Raw genomic sequence first — 13,864 nt, 5'->3', positions numbered from 1 at the left:
TCTCTAAAATTCACCTTCAAAAGTATATCTTTTACAGTCTAAATTGTTCTACGTATAGAACCATCAACTTTTTAAAGCTGTTACGGAATGGTAGATACTTTCGATGCTGACTGTACTAGCAAACACACATTGATTGAGTAAGATGTGTATAATATAAGACAATTTCGTGCTTCGAATTTGACAGGTAAACGAGATGGCGCTGTACAGCTCCATACATTTTGCGGTAACTCTTTGTCAAAAGTTGACGTTTGACAATTCAGTGACCGGAAAACATGAGGCGCAGTACAGCGCCATCTGTTTTGGATGTCAAACTAAGGAGCACGTTTTTTCTTAGACTACCTCTCTGTTACAATCAATTATCTTTGGTACTAGGCTCGATTCTGAAATGAAATATTAATATAAGGTATTACGGTTATCGGTTTCAGGTGCGTGGATACAACAGATTCTGAAAAATCTTGAAAAATATTCTCATTACTATCATTTTGCAATTTAAAGTCAACATTAGAAAAATTATTCCCTAGAGTGAGGACGCTAAGAACGAAGAATTTCGTATATCCCCGGCCCGACCCGGCTGTTCCTATTTCTATCTCACGCGCATAATTGACAACATTTCATATTTTTAAGTGCTACTTTTTATTGTCTACATCGAAAGAACGCACTAATTTAAGGTACCCGTATTTTTTTTATTTTGCGTAAGTCCTATATTTTGGTCATAAAATCTATTTATATTGTTACTTGAAACAAAAGGGCGTATGTTACTAACGTCATTTGTGAGAATCGTGACGTCACGGATCTGTTTCATACACTGGAAAAAACGTTGAATTAATTTACGTTTGAGCATAGACAACAGTGCGAGTGACATTACCTCAAGCGTTAAAAATAAAATCACAAATTAACAAGTGTCACAAACGTCAAAACTCAAGTCAAACGATGGTTTTCATCCCGTTTTCAATGACAATGACAATGTCAACCCAATCGGAAGTCATTTTTTTGCTTGTAGTGGCTTGTAGTGGTGGAGCTGGGTGACGTCAATTTCCGTTTTAACTATTTTTAGATATAGAATACAAAAATTCGTAAAAAATATATAAAATTTATTTTTTTGTAATCTACAGGAGCCCCTCTCGCAATGGTTTTCGATTTAGGGATATTGAAAATTTTGAAATGTTGTCAATTATATTGCTGTCCCGCTCGCACAGTGCGGTGCAGTTACACGTGTGTGATGGAGATAGGAACAGGGTCAATGTACGAAATTATTTGTGCTTAGCGTCCTTATTTTATCAATGACATTAGCTATAAAGGACAGAACTAATAAAGTTAAAAATTCAAAGAATTTCCATACATTTTTGACATATATTGGTTTACTTACTGTATAAACTTAAGACTGTCAATTTGAGTTTTTCGTTATTGTTGATCTGTACATAAGTGAGGTTACGTTTTAAAAAATAAATCGTGTCATCCACGATCCAGATTTGTCAATTCAAACCTCCAATAACATGAAATTACGAGTTAAGGCACGCGTCTTCGTGAATGACACAATTTAAAGTTGAATTTTAAACGTTGGTTAATTCATACAATTTCTGCTATTTAATCTGGCGTTGTGGGTGTCCATGGGCGACGGCAATCACTCACCATCAGGTGCTTCGTCTGCTCGATGAATAAATCCCGAGGGCGAAGAAATTGATCGGAATTAGATTTCATAATAATAAAGTTTTTTAATTACGCCTGAAAAATGCAATTATGTTGGAGTTTTGATGTGAACTCAGTTTTGAATTATGTTCGTGTATAGATGTTAGTTGAGTCGAGTGGAGTAGGATATTCAATAAATGCACTCAATTTTATTATTTTGTTTCTTTTACGAGGTTACAGATTACTTAAGCCCCCTATTCACACTTACATTTAGTGTTGGTTAAGACTCGAGTCCTTTGAGTCCTCTGCTTTAAGACTCGACTCAGTTTTTCAGACTCTTATAATTAAGACGAAACTCGAGTTCTTTTCAACTAATTAGACCCGAGTCTTTTATAGAGACTTGAGTCCTTTTCGGAGTGTAATTTTATTACAAATAACTTCGAAATGCGTTGTCTTTATGTAAAATTCATGGATGTACATAACATAAATCATACAATAACACCTATTTCCTTTACTGTTGTTTAGGTAAAAGCTATAAAATTGTTGACTGAGTCTTTATTCGGAGACTTGAGTCCTTTTGAGTTGTTCTAAAGACTCGATAAAGGACTCGACTCGGGACTTAAAAGACTAGGAAGTTTTTTAAGATCTGAGTCTCGTAAAAACAAATCGGTTTCTTTAATTTAAACTCAAGACTTGAGTTCTTACCAACACTACTTACATTGCAGTGCGCCTCGCACATAGAGGTACAATAATATAGAGATGAAATAGGGGGGAGGAGCCAGATGACCAAACGAGATACACTTATGGAACTTTCAGTAGGAGTAGTAGAGAAAGCGCTATTATTCTGTCCTTGTCACAGTCAATTTCACCACCGTGAATTTAAGTATGGTTTATGGTGGGTAACATAATTCCGACCAAATGACGTAGGTATTATGGTGTTGTCAGGAATTTTAACCGAACGTTGTAAAACGTGTTATAATTTTGTCGCATTGCGTATGTTCTGTCCCTCACGGGCGCACGCGTATAGTCTTGGAGGGTTTAAAAACTGGAGACGCCTTGACTCTAATTTTCTGTACAAAACAGTCTGCCGATTATTGCGGGGGAGGGGCACGTCAAATGTATGGCTATTGCTACGTAACGTACAAATAGCCATGTTAGATAAACGTCAGTCCACGTATGACCATTGGCCGAGCTTTTCGACAGAGGGGTAAGCTCTTCTCTCGAGGCGACTCCAGTTTAAATCCTCAAGCGTATAGCACATCTATAGGACATTTGACGACCGGTTTGGCCTAGTGGGTAGTGACCCTGCCTACGAAGCTGATGGTCCCGGGTTCAAATCCTGGTAAGGGCATTTATTCGTGTGATGAGCATGGATATTTATTCCTGAGTCATGGGTGTTTTCTATGTATTTAAGTATTTATAAATATTTATATATTATATATATCGTTGTCTAAGTACCCTCAACACAAGCCTTATTGAGCTTACTGTGGGACTTAGTCAATTTGTGTAATAATGTCGTATAATATTTATTATATTTATTTATTATTTATAGGATCCTATCATCTATAGCCTCACAGGACTGCGGAGCAGGATATAGCTCACACGTGGTCCATCTTTGCCGTCCATCACCAGAGGGCCTACAGCGAAAAACGAAAATCTAAATTTCGCTGCCTGTACCGAAATAAAACCGTAATACGAATAACTACAATAAAAAGCGAATTTTAATTTAGATAATTGACAGTTTTTTAGGGTTCCGTACCAAAACGGGACCCTATTACTAAGACTCTTTGTCCGTCTGTCACCAGGCTGTGTCTCATGAACCGTGATAGCTAGACAGTTGAAATTTTCACAGATGATGTATTTCTGTTGCCGCTATAACAACAAATACTAAAAAGTATTTTTATTTATTATATTTTTTCTGTAAGAGTGATCTTTATCCTAGCACATTCAGTGGCAGCTCTTTACGGACCCGTTTTTCATATTTGCCTGCATCAGCCCGTCACCTGCTGGAATTGTTAATGTTTTTTGGTTCCTTCATTCTTCTCTTTTAATACACTTTAGATTTGGACGTTTGGTGATCTTACTCTTCTCTTCGATAATTACCAAATGCGATTTTTGCACGAAGGAAATTGTATGATTGTCGACTTGGCCCAGAATTAAATAACGCAAATTTTCGATTATTTTAGCTATCCTAACCTTCATACGAAGAACTGAACTGACTTTCTTCGTAGTTCGTTCCACTTTAACCGCAATGTACGCCAGTTTTTACGATAAATATGACAGGCATGCTTCGTTTTCGCAAATTCTATTCGTAATCTTTATGACGGGCCTAAGGGTCACTTGCTCCAAGAGGTCTGCAGCTTCAAGGCCTCTGTTCAAAAGACAACATACTAAATTTTTAATTTATTAATTTTATTATGAATTTCACGAAACTTCGAAGTAATTTTAAGTGTTTCGAAACCAAGCATATAGGATGTTACAAGTTTTCTTGCTATTTGGAAAAGACCAATTTTCAGTGATATCTTATATTTAGCGGTGTAACATTGCTTAGCGTTAAATCAGAATTATTTATGTTGAAATATTTAATATAATAATTAAACTTATTATCGCAGTAAGAAAGTCGTAGTCATCTTGGTTAGAAACAAAATGACAGCTGTTTCAAATTTACAGTTTTTTATCGGTACAGGCCATAGTTGTTCTTAGCGCTGTGGGCACGACTAGTACGAGTAACGACTTTAGGCGTTCTTGGCGTTCAAAAGGTGACCCTTGCATATGCCGTAACTATAGGTGTTATGGCGAACGCTGTCACAGTAACCTTCACAGTTTCAGTAAGGTTTAAATTAGCACGCTTGCGCCCAGTACCTTGGCGTGTAAATGTCGTTTTTGTTTAAGACGTAAAACGGTCAAAAGTTAAATAGCTAATTTAGGCATGTTATGAAAAACGCCAATTTAACACAAATCTTATAACGACGAGTCTTTCTAATAGGGTTGATATTCGCCTAAATTTAGGACAAAAACGCATTGACTAGAATAAAACGACCATAAACTGTATATAATATGTTATATATTTATCACAATAATATAGTAATATAGTATGTACAAGTAACTCTACTTTATACACCTCTGGTCTTTTCTTATAGCTACTCTACTAGCATAAAATACCCTTTCATATCTTCAAGCCAACGCCTGTCGGCCCAATTCGAAAATTGCTTATAAGATGTCACAACGATACGATACCGATCTGTCAGTGTCAAAAGTGACATTTCTTCAACCAAAAACTTCACTTTTGAAGACAGACACAGACGCATTCTTCGAATTGGGCCGTATAACTATATAAATGCCAGTAGGACTTATGTAGAGTATTATTGGCATAATTGGCGTTGGCAAAGTTAAAACGGATATAAACGCTATCGGGCAAAGTTGGCAAAAAAATATTAATATTTTTAGTTTTGTCTTTGCCCATTTGCTAGAATATGATGAAACGGTTTCATAATTTTTATTCTGTATAATTTAAAAACAGTTAAAAACGCGTTTGTATCCATTTATGACATACGAACTCTTATTCACATTAGAAACCTTAGTCAGTTGATTCATAAATACATATACATTTTATTTCATTCTAACAAGTATAATTATGTATACATGTTTTTGAACCGGACTGCATTAAGAACAGTCAGTTTTTATTAAAATATTGCATAATATAATTGTCATGAACATGATTTAAAATAAGCGGTTTCTGTTGTCATGAGTTAAACAAATCAATTTTAATATCATAAATATTTTATTTTCACACGAACCTAGGCGCACCCATACAATCGGAGTTAGGCTCTGATTTTAATATAACATGAAGTTTTATGTAATTTAAACACGTCGTTATCATGCCTCTTTATAACTTTGCCTATAATTTATATTTATTTCAACATAAATATAGTCAAAAACTTTTTTTTTATAAGTATATACCCAAGAAATTAAAATGACAACGACATATCTTTTGTACAAAATCTTTGCTAAGGTGGGCAAAGTTGCAAATTATCGGCAAAGTTGAAAAAAAGGGTAAATTCCATTGTCATATAATTGATATAATTTTGAATAATTTAAATCTGATTTCGTATTAACTACGTATACAATATACATATAATATATATTCCATACACGCACCATACAGGCATACATACTATTCACAATTCATAGTGCAAAACCTAACATATACACGTTTATAACATATCATTAACTTTATTTACATAAATGCAATTTTATTGAAAAATTATATAATTTGCTCTATTTTGTGAAAGCGTTTTCTAGCGATAGGTGGCGCTACTTTATCAATTGTTTTCTTGACAAATTGTCTAAAAAACTGACTTAGTACGAGGAATTTTGTCCATTGTCCCGCCTGTTTCCATCTCTCTCGCACGCGTGTAGTTATATTGCTGTCCCGCTCACGATGCCGGCGGTCAATGACACTGTGCGAGCGGGACAACGATGTTATTCTGCGCGAGCGATAGAAATAGGAACAGGCGCGTCAATGTACGCAAATCCTCGTACTAAGCGTCCTATCTTTAGTTTTGTCAATTTGACAGAAAAACTATACTATAGAGAATCCCATCGCATACAAATCGCTTTTAATTTATAACTACTCTCATATTATTGGCACTGCACATGATTATTTCGATATTTGGCTATATGATGCATTTTTAGATATTATTTAACACATTCACTGCCAGACAAAAAACGGCGCCCTACCCCAGAAACCGGTGGTCTATATCTGCGTACAAAACAACCCGCCCAGCGGGTTGTCCGGCATCTGAACAAAGTTCACGAGCGCCCACCAGGTGGGTTCCGGCAGTGAATGAATTAATGGATGCATTATATAACCAAATATCAAAAATAGATATATATAAAAAAAAAAATACAAATCGTAACATTTTGGAATGTTCATCAAAACTCATATATATGTTTATCTACGATTTGACAAACGATTTTTCAACAGGAATGACGGCGGTCTTAAAAAACTGTAAAAAAACAACATTATTGAGCTTTCGCTTGTTGTTTTAGTTTTATCTATAATATATATTTATTTACATTTCAACTTTTAAGACTATCGCCGCCTTAGAATATTGTTCGCGTCCGTATAGTAACTGCATACAAAAAGGTTTACCAAATCTCACGCTAGATGGCGCTGACCCCACCATACAACTAGCTAATTAAATTCTTATCGAGTTTTTATATAAGTAAAGAGAATTTGAAATAGAGGTGTATTGTCAAAGAAAACTTTGTAGCGACGTAAATTTAATGCCATCTTTTGACACATAATTAAAACTAAGAACGCCATTTGACTTTAATCCTTATTTTTTTACTGATATGAGTTAAATTTGTTAAATATCAAAGAGTGGCGCCATCTAATAGATCAAAGGTATAGCACATCGTTTTATTTCAGGTAAACATCTGTTACTTACAGCTAACAAGCCAAAGCGTTCGTTTCGAACGATGGCGACATAACATTTAGGTAGTGCCCAGTAAGATGGCGCCACTTTTAGATATTTAACAAATTAAACACATATCAGTGAAAGAATAAGGATCAAAGTCAAATGGCGTTCTAAAAGTTTTAATTATGTGTCGAAAGATGGCAGTAAATTTACGACGCTACAAAGTTTTCTTTGAGAATACACATCTATTTCAAATTCTCTTTGATATAAGGGTCGAAATTTATTTTAATATATTGACGAGGGTTGTTAATTTTCATGGTCAATCATTCTACGGTAAAGAGTTTTTGAACGAGTTAGGAGTGCATACAAATTATTTCCTTCAAAATTACATTTCAAGTTCAGTCAAATTCATAAAATTGTATACACTTTTTCACCTTATTGCAATGGATTAAGACATATTTATGAACTCGACTGTACACCCAACTTCACTTCATGAATGAATTCATTCGTCGTGTCCATGCAATTTTGCAGCTCGCTGCAGTCAGAAGCAAAAGTGGCTACCACAAGTGCGCAAAATATTTGTTACAGTATTAAATCTATCAGTTCGGAGCTATTTTGCTCACAAATATCTGAAAAACGAATTATTAATGGTATTCAAGTCAATATTTCGATATATTTCGCACTGTGGCCATACCTATAAATAGAGTAAGGACGCTAATTACGAAGAATTTGGTACATTGACCCAGTTCTTCCTATTTCTACCGCACGCCATGGTTATATTCTTGTCCCGCTCGCACAGTGGCAAATCGCCGGCATCATGGGCGGGAGAGCAATATACTTATAAACGTGCGGTAGAAATAGGGAATGGCCGGGTCAATGCACGAAATTCTTCGTGTTTAGCGTCCTTACTTTAGTGCTACATCATTTTATAGGGGAATACGTGATTGTGGCGATATTCTAACGCTTCGGCAACGAAGCTACTTTTGCTTCTAATTACATACAGTGTTTCCCTAGCCATTGGACAAAGCCGAAATGTACATATGCATTAGGGCATTTAGAACCAGTGTACAAAGTATCATAACAACCGGTGTAGCGGTTTCGAAGAAATTAACAAATTACCATTTTTTACTTTGGAGCAGCCTGTATGTGTTAGTAGCTCCTAAGGTAATATTCTTAAAGAATAGTATGGAACCTTCTTCGACCTTTTTGATTATCTTTTTTATTTATGACACTAATAAGCTTCTGACTTTTGAAAAATGTCATCATTATCAAATATTTCGAACAAATTGTCAAAAACACTGCCAAAGATTAACACAGTGTGTTTCTTTTTGTTGTCGATTATTGCAAATAACTTTTGTTTGAATATTTATTTTTTTATCTTTTCTTCTAATAAAAAAAATATTAATGTTAGAGCATTCCTGAGAAGTAACCCTCCGTGGGATTTCAAGGTTTGTCCAATGGCTAAGGACACACTGTATTGCTGTCCAGCTCGCATAGCGGCATTGACTGTCGATACAATCGACAGAATATGGCGGGTCAGTGTTCGAAATTCTTCGTGTTTAGCGTCCTTACTTCAGACTAATCCCATGGCGCCTACCGAGTAACCCTATGTAAGAGATCTCCAAAAGTCATTACTTGTAGCCCGCGGAAAGAGACAGATATATTATAAAAGCCTGGTAGAAAGTAAGAAGACGGCCAAAGGGGGCTGTGACCATTACAAATACAGTGCACATAAGAATGGGGCCAGTACAGCGGTGTCACGCACACGAATTTGAACCAATCGTACAGTCTACCGCTATGACGCGATTGGTCGATTAGTTCGCATCACGCGCGCGATTGGTCGTAACTAGTTGCGTTAGACTGCACGATTGGCTCGAATTCGAGAGTGACACCAGTGAACTAGCACCATTCTTAGGGCCCGTAAGGCCCGTCCTTAGATATAAGTCAATGCGACACAGCGTGTCGCAGTTGTAGACCGTTTCAATAAAGCCGTACGCTAGACGGTAAGGCCTAGGGAAAGTGACAACCTTAGTCCTGATGGCATCTGTCGTGTCGGCACCATTAGGGGTTGATGGTCTAGCCGAGCGTGCCACGTACTCCATGTAGTGACGTCGCAGTGTCGCATGTGTAGACCGGTCAGGCGCGGATTTAGGTTCAAGCACCACTCAGAAGCATCTAAGTCCCTCCATTAAAATTTTTAGGTCCGTCTAAATTGGGTTCAAGCCTTCTCCCCAAAACGAATAACTTGGATCTAGTTGTTATATAATGAGGACAGCACGTCGCAGGTGTAGTGGTAGCTCGACAGACGTCAGCTACGGGTTCGGAGAAGGGATTGTCTCCCATGATGGTATCTTGACGGGAACGAGGGGTAGCCTCTCGGGCCATGTATTATCACAGGGTGTCGCAGGTTAGTGCAGCTCGACGGAGCCGCCGGGCTAGATGCTACAGGCACCTTCAGGCGATGATGACCTAACCATTCGTGCCACATAGTAATATTTCAGGGTGTCGCATTCGTAGGGCTGCTCGACAGAGACCATGATGGTATATGTCGTGTTGTCATACGTCACCTTCAGGAGATGGAGGCCTGGTTCATGTCATGTAGTAGTATCACAGGGTGTCGCAGGTGTAGTGCTGCTCGATAGAGACCAGAATGGCATATGCTGTGTTGTTCTACGTCGACGTCACCTTCAGGAGATGGAGGCCTGGTTCATGCCGTGTAGTAGTATAATAGGGTGTCGCAGGTGTAGGGCCGCTCGGCAGAGAGCATAACCCCGACGTGCCCGACGTGCCCGCAGCGGGGTGCGGTGTCACAGCGTGTCGCAGGTGTAGTGCAGCTCGACGGAGCCGTCGGGCAGCGCGGTGGCGCGCAGCGTGCAGCGCGCGGCGGGCGGGCGCTAGGGCCGCGGCGCCGGCGGCTTGGGCGGCAGGCGCGGCGCGCCCGACCCCGAGTTGGAGCTGGGGGGGGGGGACGGTACTTTTATGTGCAATCCTTAAATGCTATATTTTTTATAAGGGAACAGCAAACGCCTAATAGTATTTTATGCAACAGTTGTATAAGAAGGGTCAAAATAGGCGAGTGGCGTGAGTTAAATACGCCACGAGCATTTTTTGACCTACTTATACAACGTTGCATACTAGTACATTACGATACAAGTGCGAAAAACAGGAAATTCGAAACGAGTGGCGATAAATTAAAACACGACCGAAGGGAGTGTTTTAAATCGACACGAGTTGCGAATTACCTATTCGCACATGTATCGTACAACGTTTTACAGTACATATGGCCCTTTAAATGTTCGACACAGTAACGTAATATGCTACTTCTCGCACTAGTGCTATAAAGTAGCCCCATATGTACTGTAAAATATTTTTCCTACGAGTCAACAAAATATATCTTAATTTAGGTAAACAATTTACAGCAAAAGTATATAGCCAAGACGCGCGAGCATACCTTGTTCCGCGCCCGGCCCGTCCCGGGCCGCGGCCGGCCGGTCGGCGACACCTCCTCGTAACTCATGAGGCCCTGGTACTTGCTACTTGCTAAATTAAATTTTTTTACAGTTTTTTCTCAATTTTGCCCACCGTAGCCTACGGAGACTAACAAGCGACGCTAAGCGGTCTTCGTAGTCTATGGGTGTTGCTATATTACGGGTGTCACATGCGTGTTTCTGACTTATGAAGTAATTATTTTTACTATACAACCAAATGAATATTTTGTAAGTTGGCAGCAATGCACTTAGTTTAAAACTGTATTCGTTTTGGTTTTGTTAGGTTGGTAGCCATTAATCGCAGTAACGTTATAGCTTATAAAAGCACAAGAGCTTTTATGAGGAATAGACAATATAGACTTTTCTTGAAACCTCTTAGGTATGTTCTTATATTCGTGTTAATGAATGCATAAATCACAGATAACAATAGAGGAGTAGGAAAAATGATAAATAAAATGAAAGTAAATACCTATACAAGAGTAGGCTACGTATAGGCACTCACGTGTTGTGTCTTCGCTGCAGTATGGCGGAGTGCGCGGGGCGGAGCAGCGCGGGGGCGGGCGCGGGGCGCGGCGGCAGGGGCGGGGGCGCGGCGTGGGGGGGGGGGGCGCCGGCCGGCGTGCGCGCGGGGGCGGCGCCCCCCGACGACGGCGCCGGCGGGGTCGTGCTCGGTATCGACGTCGATGGCTGACACGCAAGGGAGACATGTTAACAATGCTAAAACTACCCACCTACAATTTAGAAGTGATTTAAATCTTCTCAAGTCAGAGGTGAAGGGTTAGAGGTCGGCGGGCCTACTTCAAAAAAAAAATCTTTATCATTACATTTATTCGTTTACAAAATTTTAAGTTGCCGTAATAATTATGTAGACAATTATGGGTCAAAAACGTTCGGGAAATCGACTTGCTTTTTATGGAATTTACAAAAGTTAACGATTTGGACATATTTGTCTTCGTAAAATTTTCGAACAAATCAAATTCTAGAAAAATATATTACAACTCATTCAAACTTTCTTACCTATAATTTTATATGACGGGCGGCACAAAGTTATATAAACTATTCGAATATTTTAACTCACTAAACCATTACATAATGAATATTATAATTCTTTCAATAATTGCATAATTATTCATATAATTGTTCGTAAATCATTCGTAATCGTCGCATAATGTAGCTTTACTCGTGGAACGTCACAAATATTTGTGATAAAAAACACAAATGCTCTTTACCAGGATTCGAACCCGCAACTTATTGCTTCGTAAACAGGGTTACCACCGACTAGGCTACAGTACTTACCTGTAACAAAGGTGTGGGCAGCGGCGCGGCGGGCTCGCGCGGGCGGCGCGGCGGCAGCGGCGGCGGCGTGCCGCCCGCGCCCGCCGACGAGGAGCCTCCGCCGGCTGTGGGACACGACCATAGGTTTACTTGGAACTTCACACAGGTAACTTCGATCATTATTGTTTCTTTGGACAAATATTGAGCAGGGCGCGGGCGCGGGGAAGCTGAAGGCGGAGGCGGGGGCGGGCGGGTCTAGTGTGACACTAGTGATACTCACACACAGGCTCGTGCGTGGGAGTGGCGGGCGCGGGGGCGGGCGGCGGAGCGGGCGCGGGCGCGGGGAAGCTGAAGGCGGAGGCGGGGGCGGGCGGGTCTAGTGTGACACTAGTGATACTCACACACAGGCTCGTGCGTGGGAGTGGCGGGCGCGGGGGCGGGCGGCGGAGCGGGCGCGGGCGCGGGGAAGCTGAAGGCGGAGGCGGGGGCGGGCGGGTCTAGTGTGACACTAGTGATACTCACACACAGGCTCGTGCGTGGGCGTGGCGGGCGCGGGGGCGGGCGGCGGAGCGGGCGCGGGCGCGGGGAAGCTGAAGGCGGAGGCGGGGGCGGGCGGGTCTAGTGTGACACTAGTGATACTCACACACAGGCTCGTGCGTGGGCGTGGCGGGCGCGGGGGCGGGCGGCGGAGCGGGCGCGGGCGCGGGGAAGCTGAAGGCGGAGGCGGGGGCGGGCGGGTCTAGTGTGACACTAGTGATACTCACACACAGGCTCGTGCGTGGGCGTGGCGGGCGCGGGGGCGGGCGGCGGAGCGGGCGCGGGCGCGGGGAAGCTGAAGGCGGAGGCGGGGGCGGGCGGGTCTAGTGTGACACTAGTGATACTCACACACAGGCTCGTGCGTGGGCGTGGCGGGCGCGGGGGCGGGCGGCGGAGCGGGCGCGGGCGCGGGGAAGCTGAAGGCGGAGGCGGGGGCGGGCGGGTCTAGTGTGACACTAGTGATACTCACACACAGGCTCGTGCGTGGGCGTGGCGGGCGCGGGGGCGGGCGGCGGAGCGGGCGCGGGCGCGGGGAAGCTGAAGGCGGAGGCGGGGGCGGGCGGGTCTAGTGTGACACTAGTGATACTCACACACAGGCTCGTGCGTGGGCGTGGCGGGCGCGGGGGCGGGCGGCGGAGCGGGCGCGGGCGCGGGGAAGCTGAAGGCGGAGGCGGGGGCGGGCGGGTCTAGTGTGACACTAGTGATACTCACACACAGGCTCGTGCGTGGGCGTGGCGGGCGCGGGGGCGGGCGGCGGAGCGGGCGCGGGCGCGGGGAAGCTGAAGGCGGAGGCGGGGGCGGGCGGGTCTAGTGTGACACTAGTGATACTCACACACAGGCTCGTGCGTGGGCGTGGCGGGCGCGGGGGCGGGCGGCGGAGCGGGCGCGGGCGCGGGGAAGCTGAAGGCGGAGGCGGGCGGCGACGGCGGCGCCGGCGCAGGGGACCGCTTCGGCGACATGCCCGGTAGTCTGGGGAGGAATACAACAGTTTACTATATGGTAACACCTTTCATAAAGAACAGCTTTAAATTACCGATTTCAGAAAATGGATTGCCACTTTTTTTATCTTCATCAGCAATTGGCTACTTGACAGTTTTTTGTAAATAATGTCAATCGATCTTGATTTTCCTGAGGATCAAATGTCTATACAGGTCTCATGGCATTTAAGCAATACAAAGGTGAGAAATGAGAGTTAAAGTCTGACGCTCGCACTCGACGATTGAAACGCCTCTAACAAAATGATAATGTGATGTGACGTCACATTACATAAGTCTGTCCTAAATGTATGGAAGATCAAGGAAATTGCCATTTTGGACCTGAAATATTGCGTTTATGTGCATAGTTGTTATACAATTTATTTTTCAACAAAATGTAAGGAATCGAATGGTACCATTTTCTATTCTATTTTTGAAAGACAAAACAAAAAAAAAATATTTTGAGACTTTGGAGCCTTGTATTTTTTAAAAAATCTCAATATAATTTTTTAAATTCCACTTTTTTATAATGAATGGCTCA

This window comes from Cydia pomonella, chromosome 28, assembly GCF_033807575.1.
Source record: "Cydia pomonella isolate Wapato2018A chromosome 28, ilCydPomo1, whole genome shotgun sequence".
Classification (NCBI taxonomy): Eukaryota; Metazoa; Arthropoda; class Insecta; order Lepidoptera; family Tortricidae; genus Cydia; species Cydia pomonella.
Note: the sequence above shows the minus strand (reverse complement) of the source record.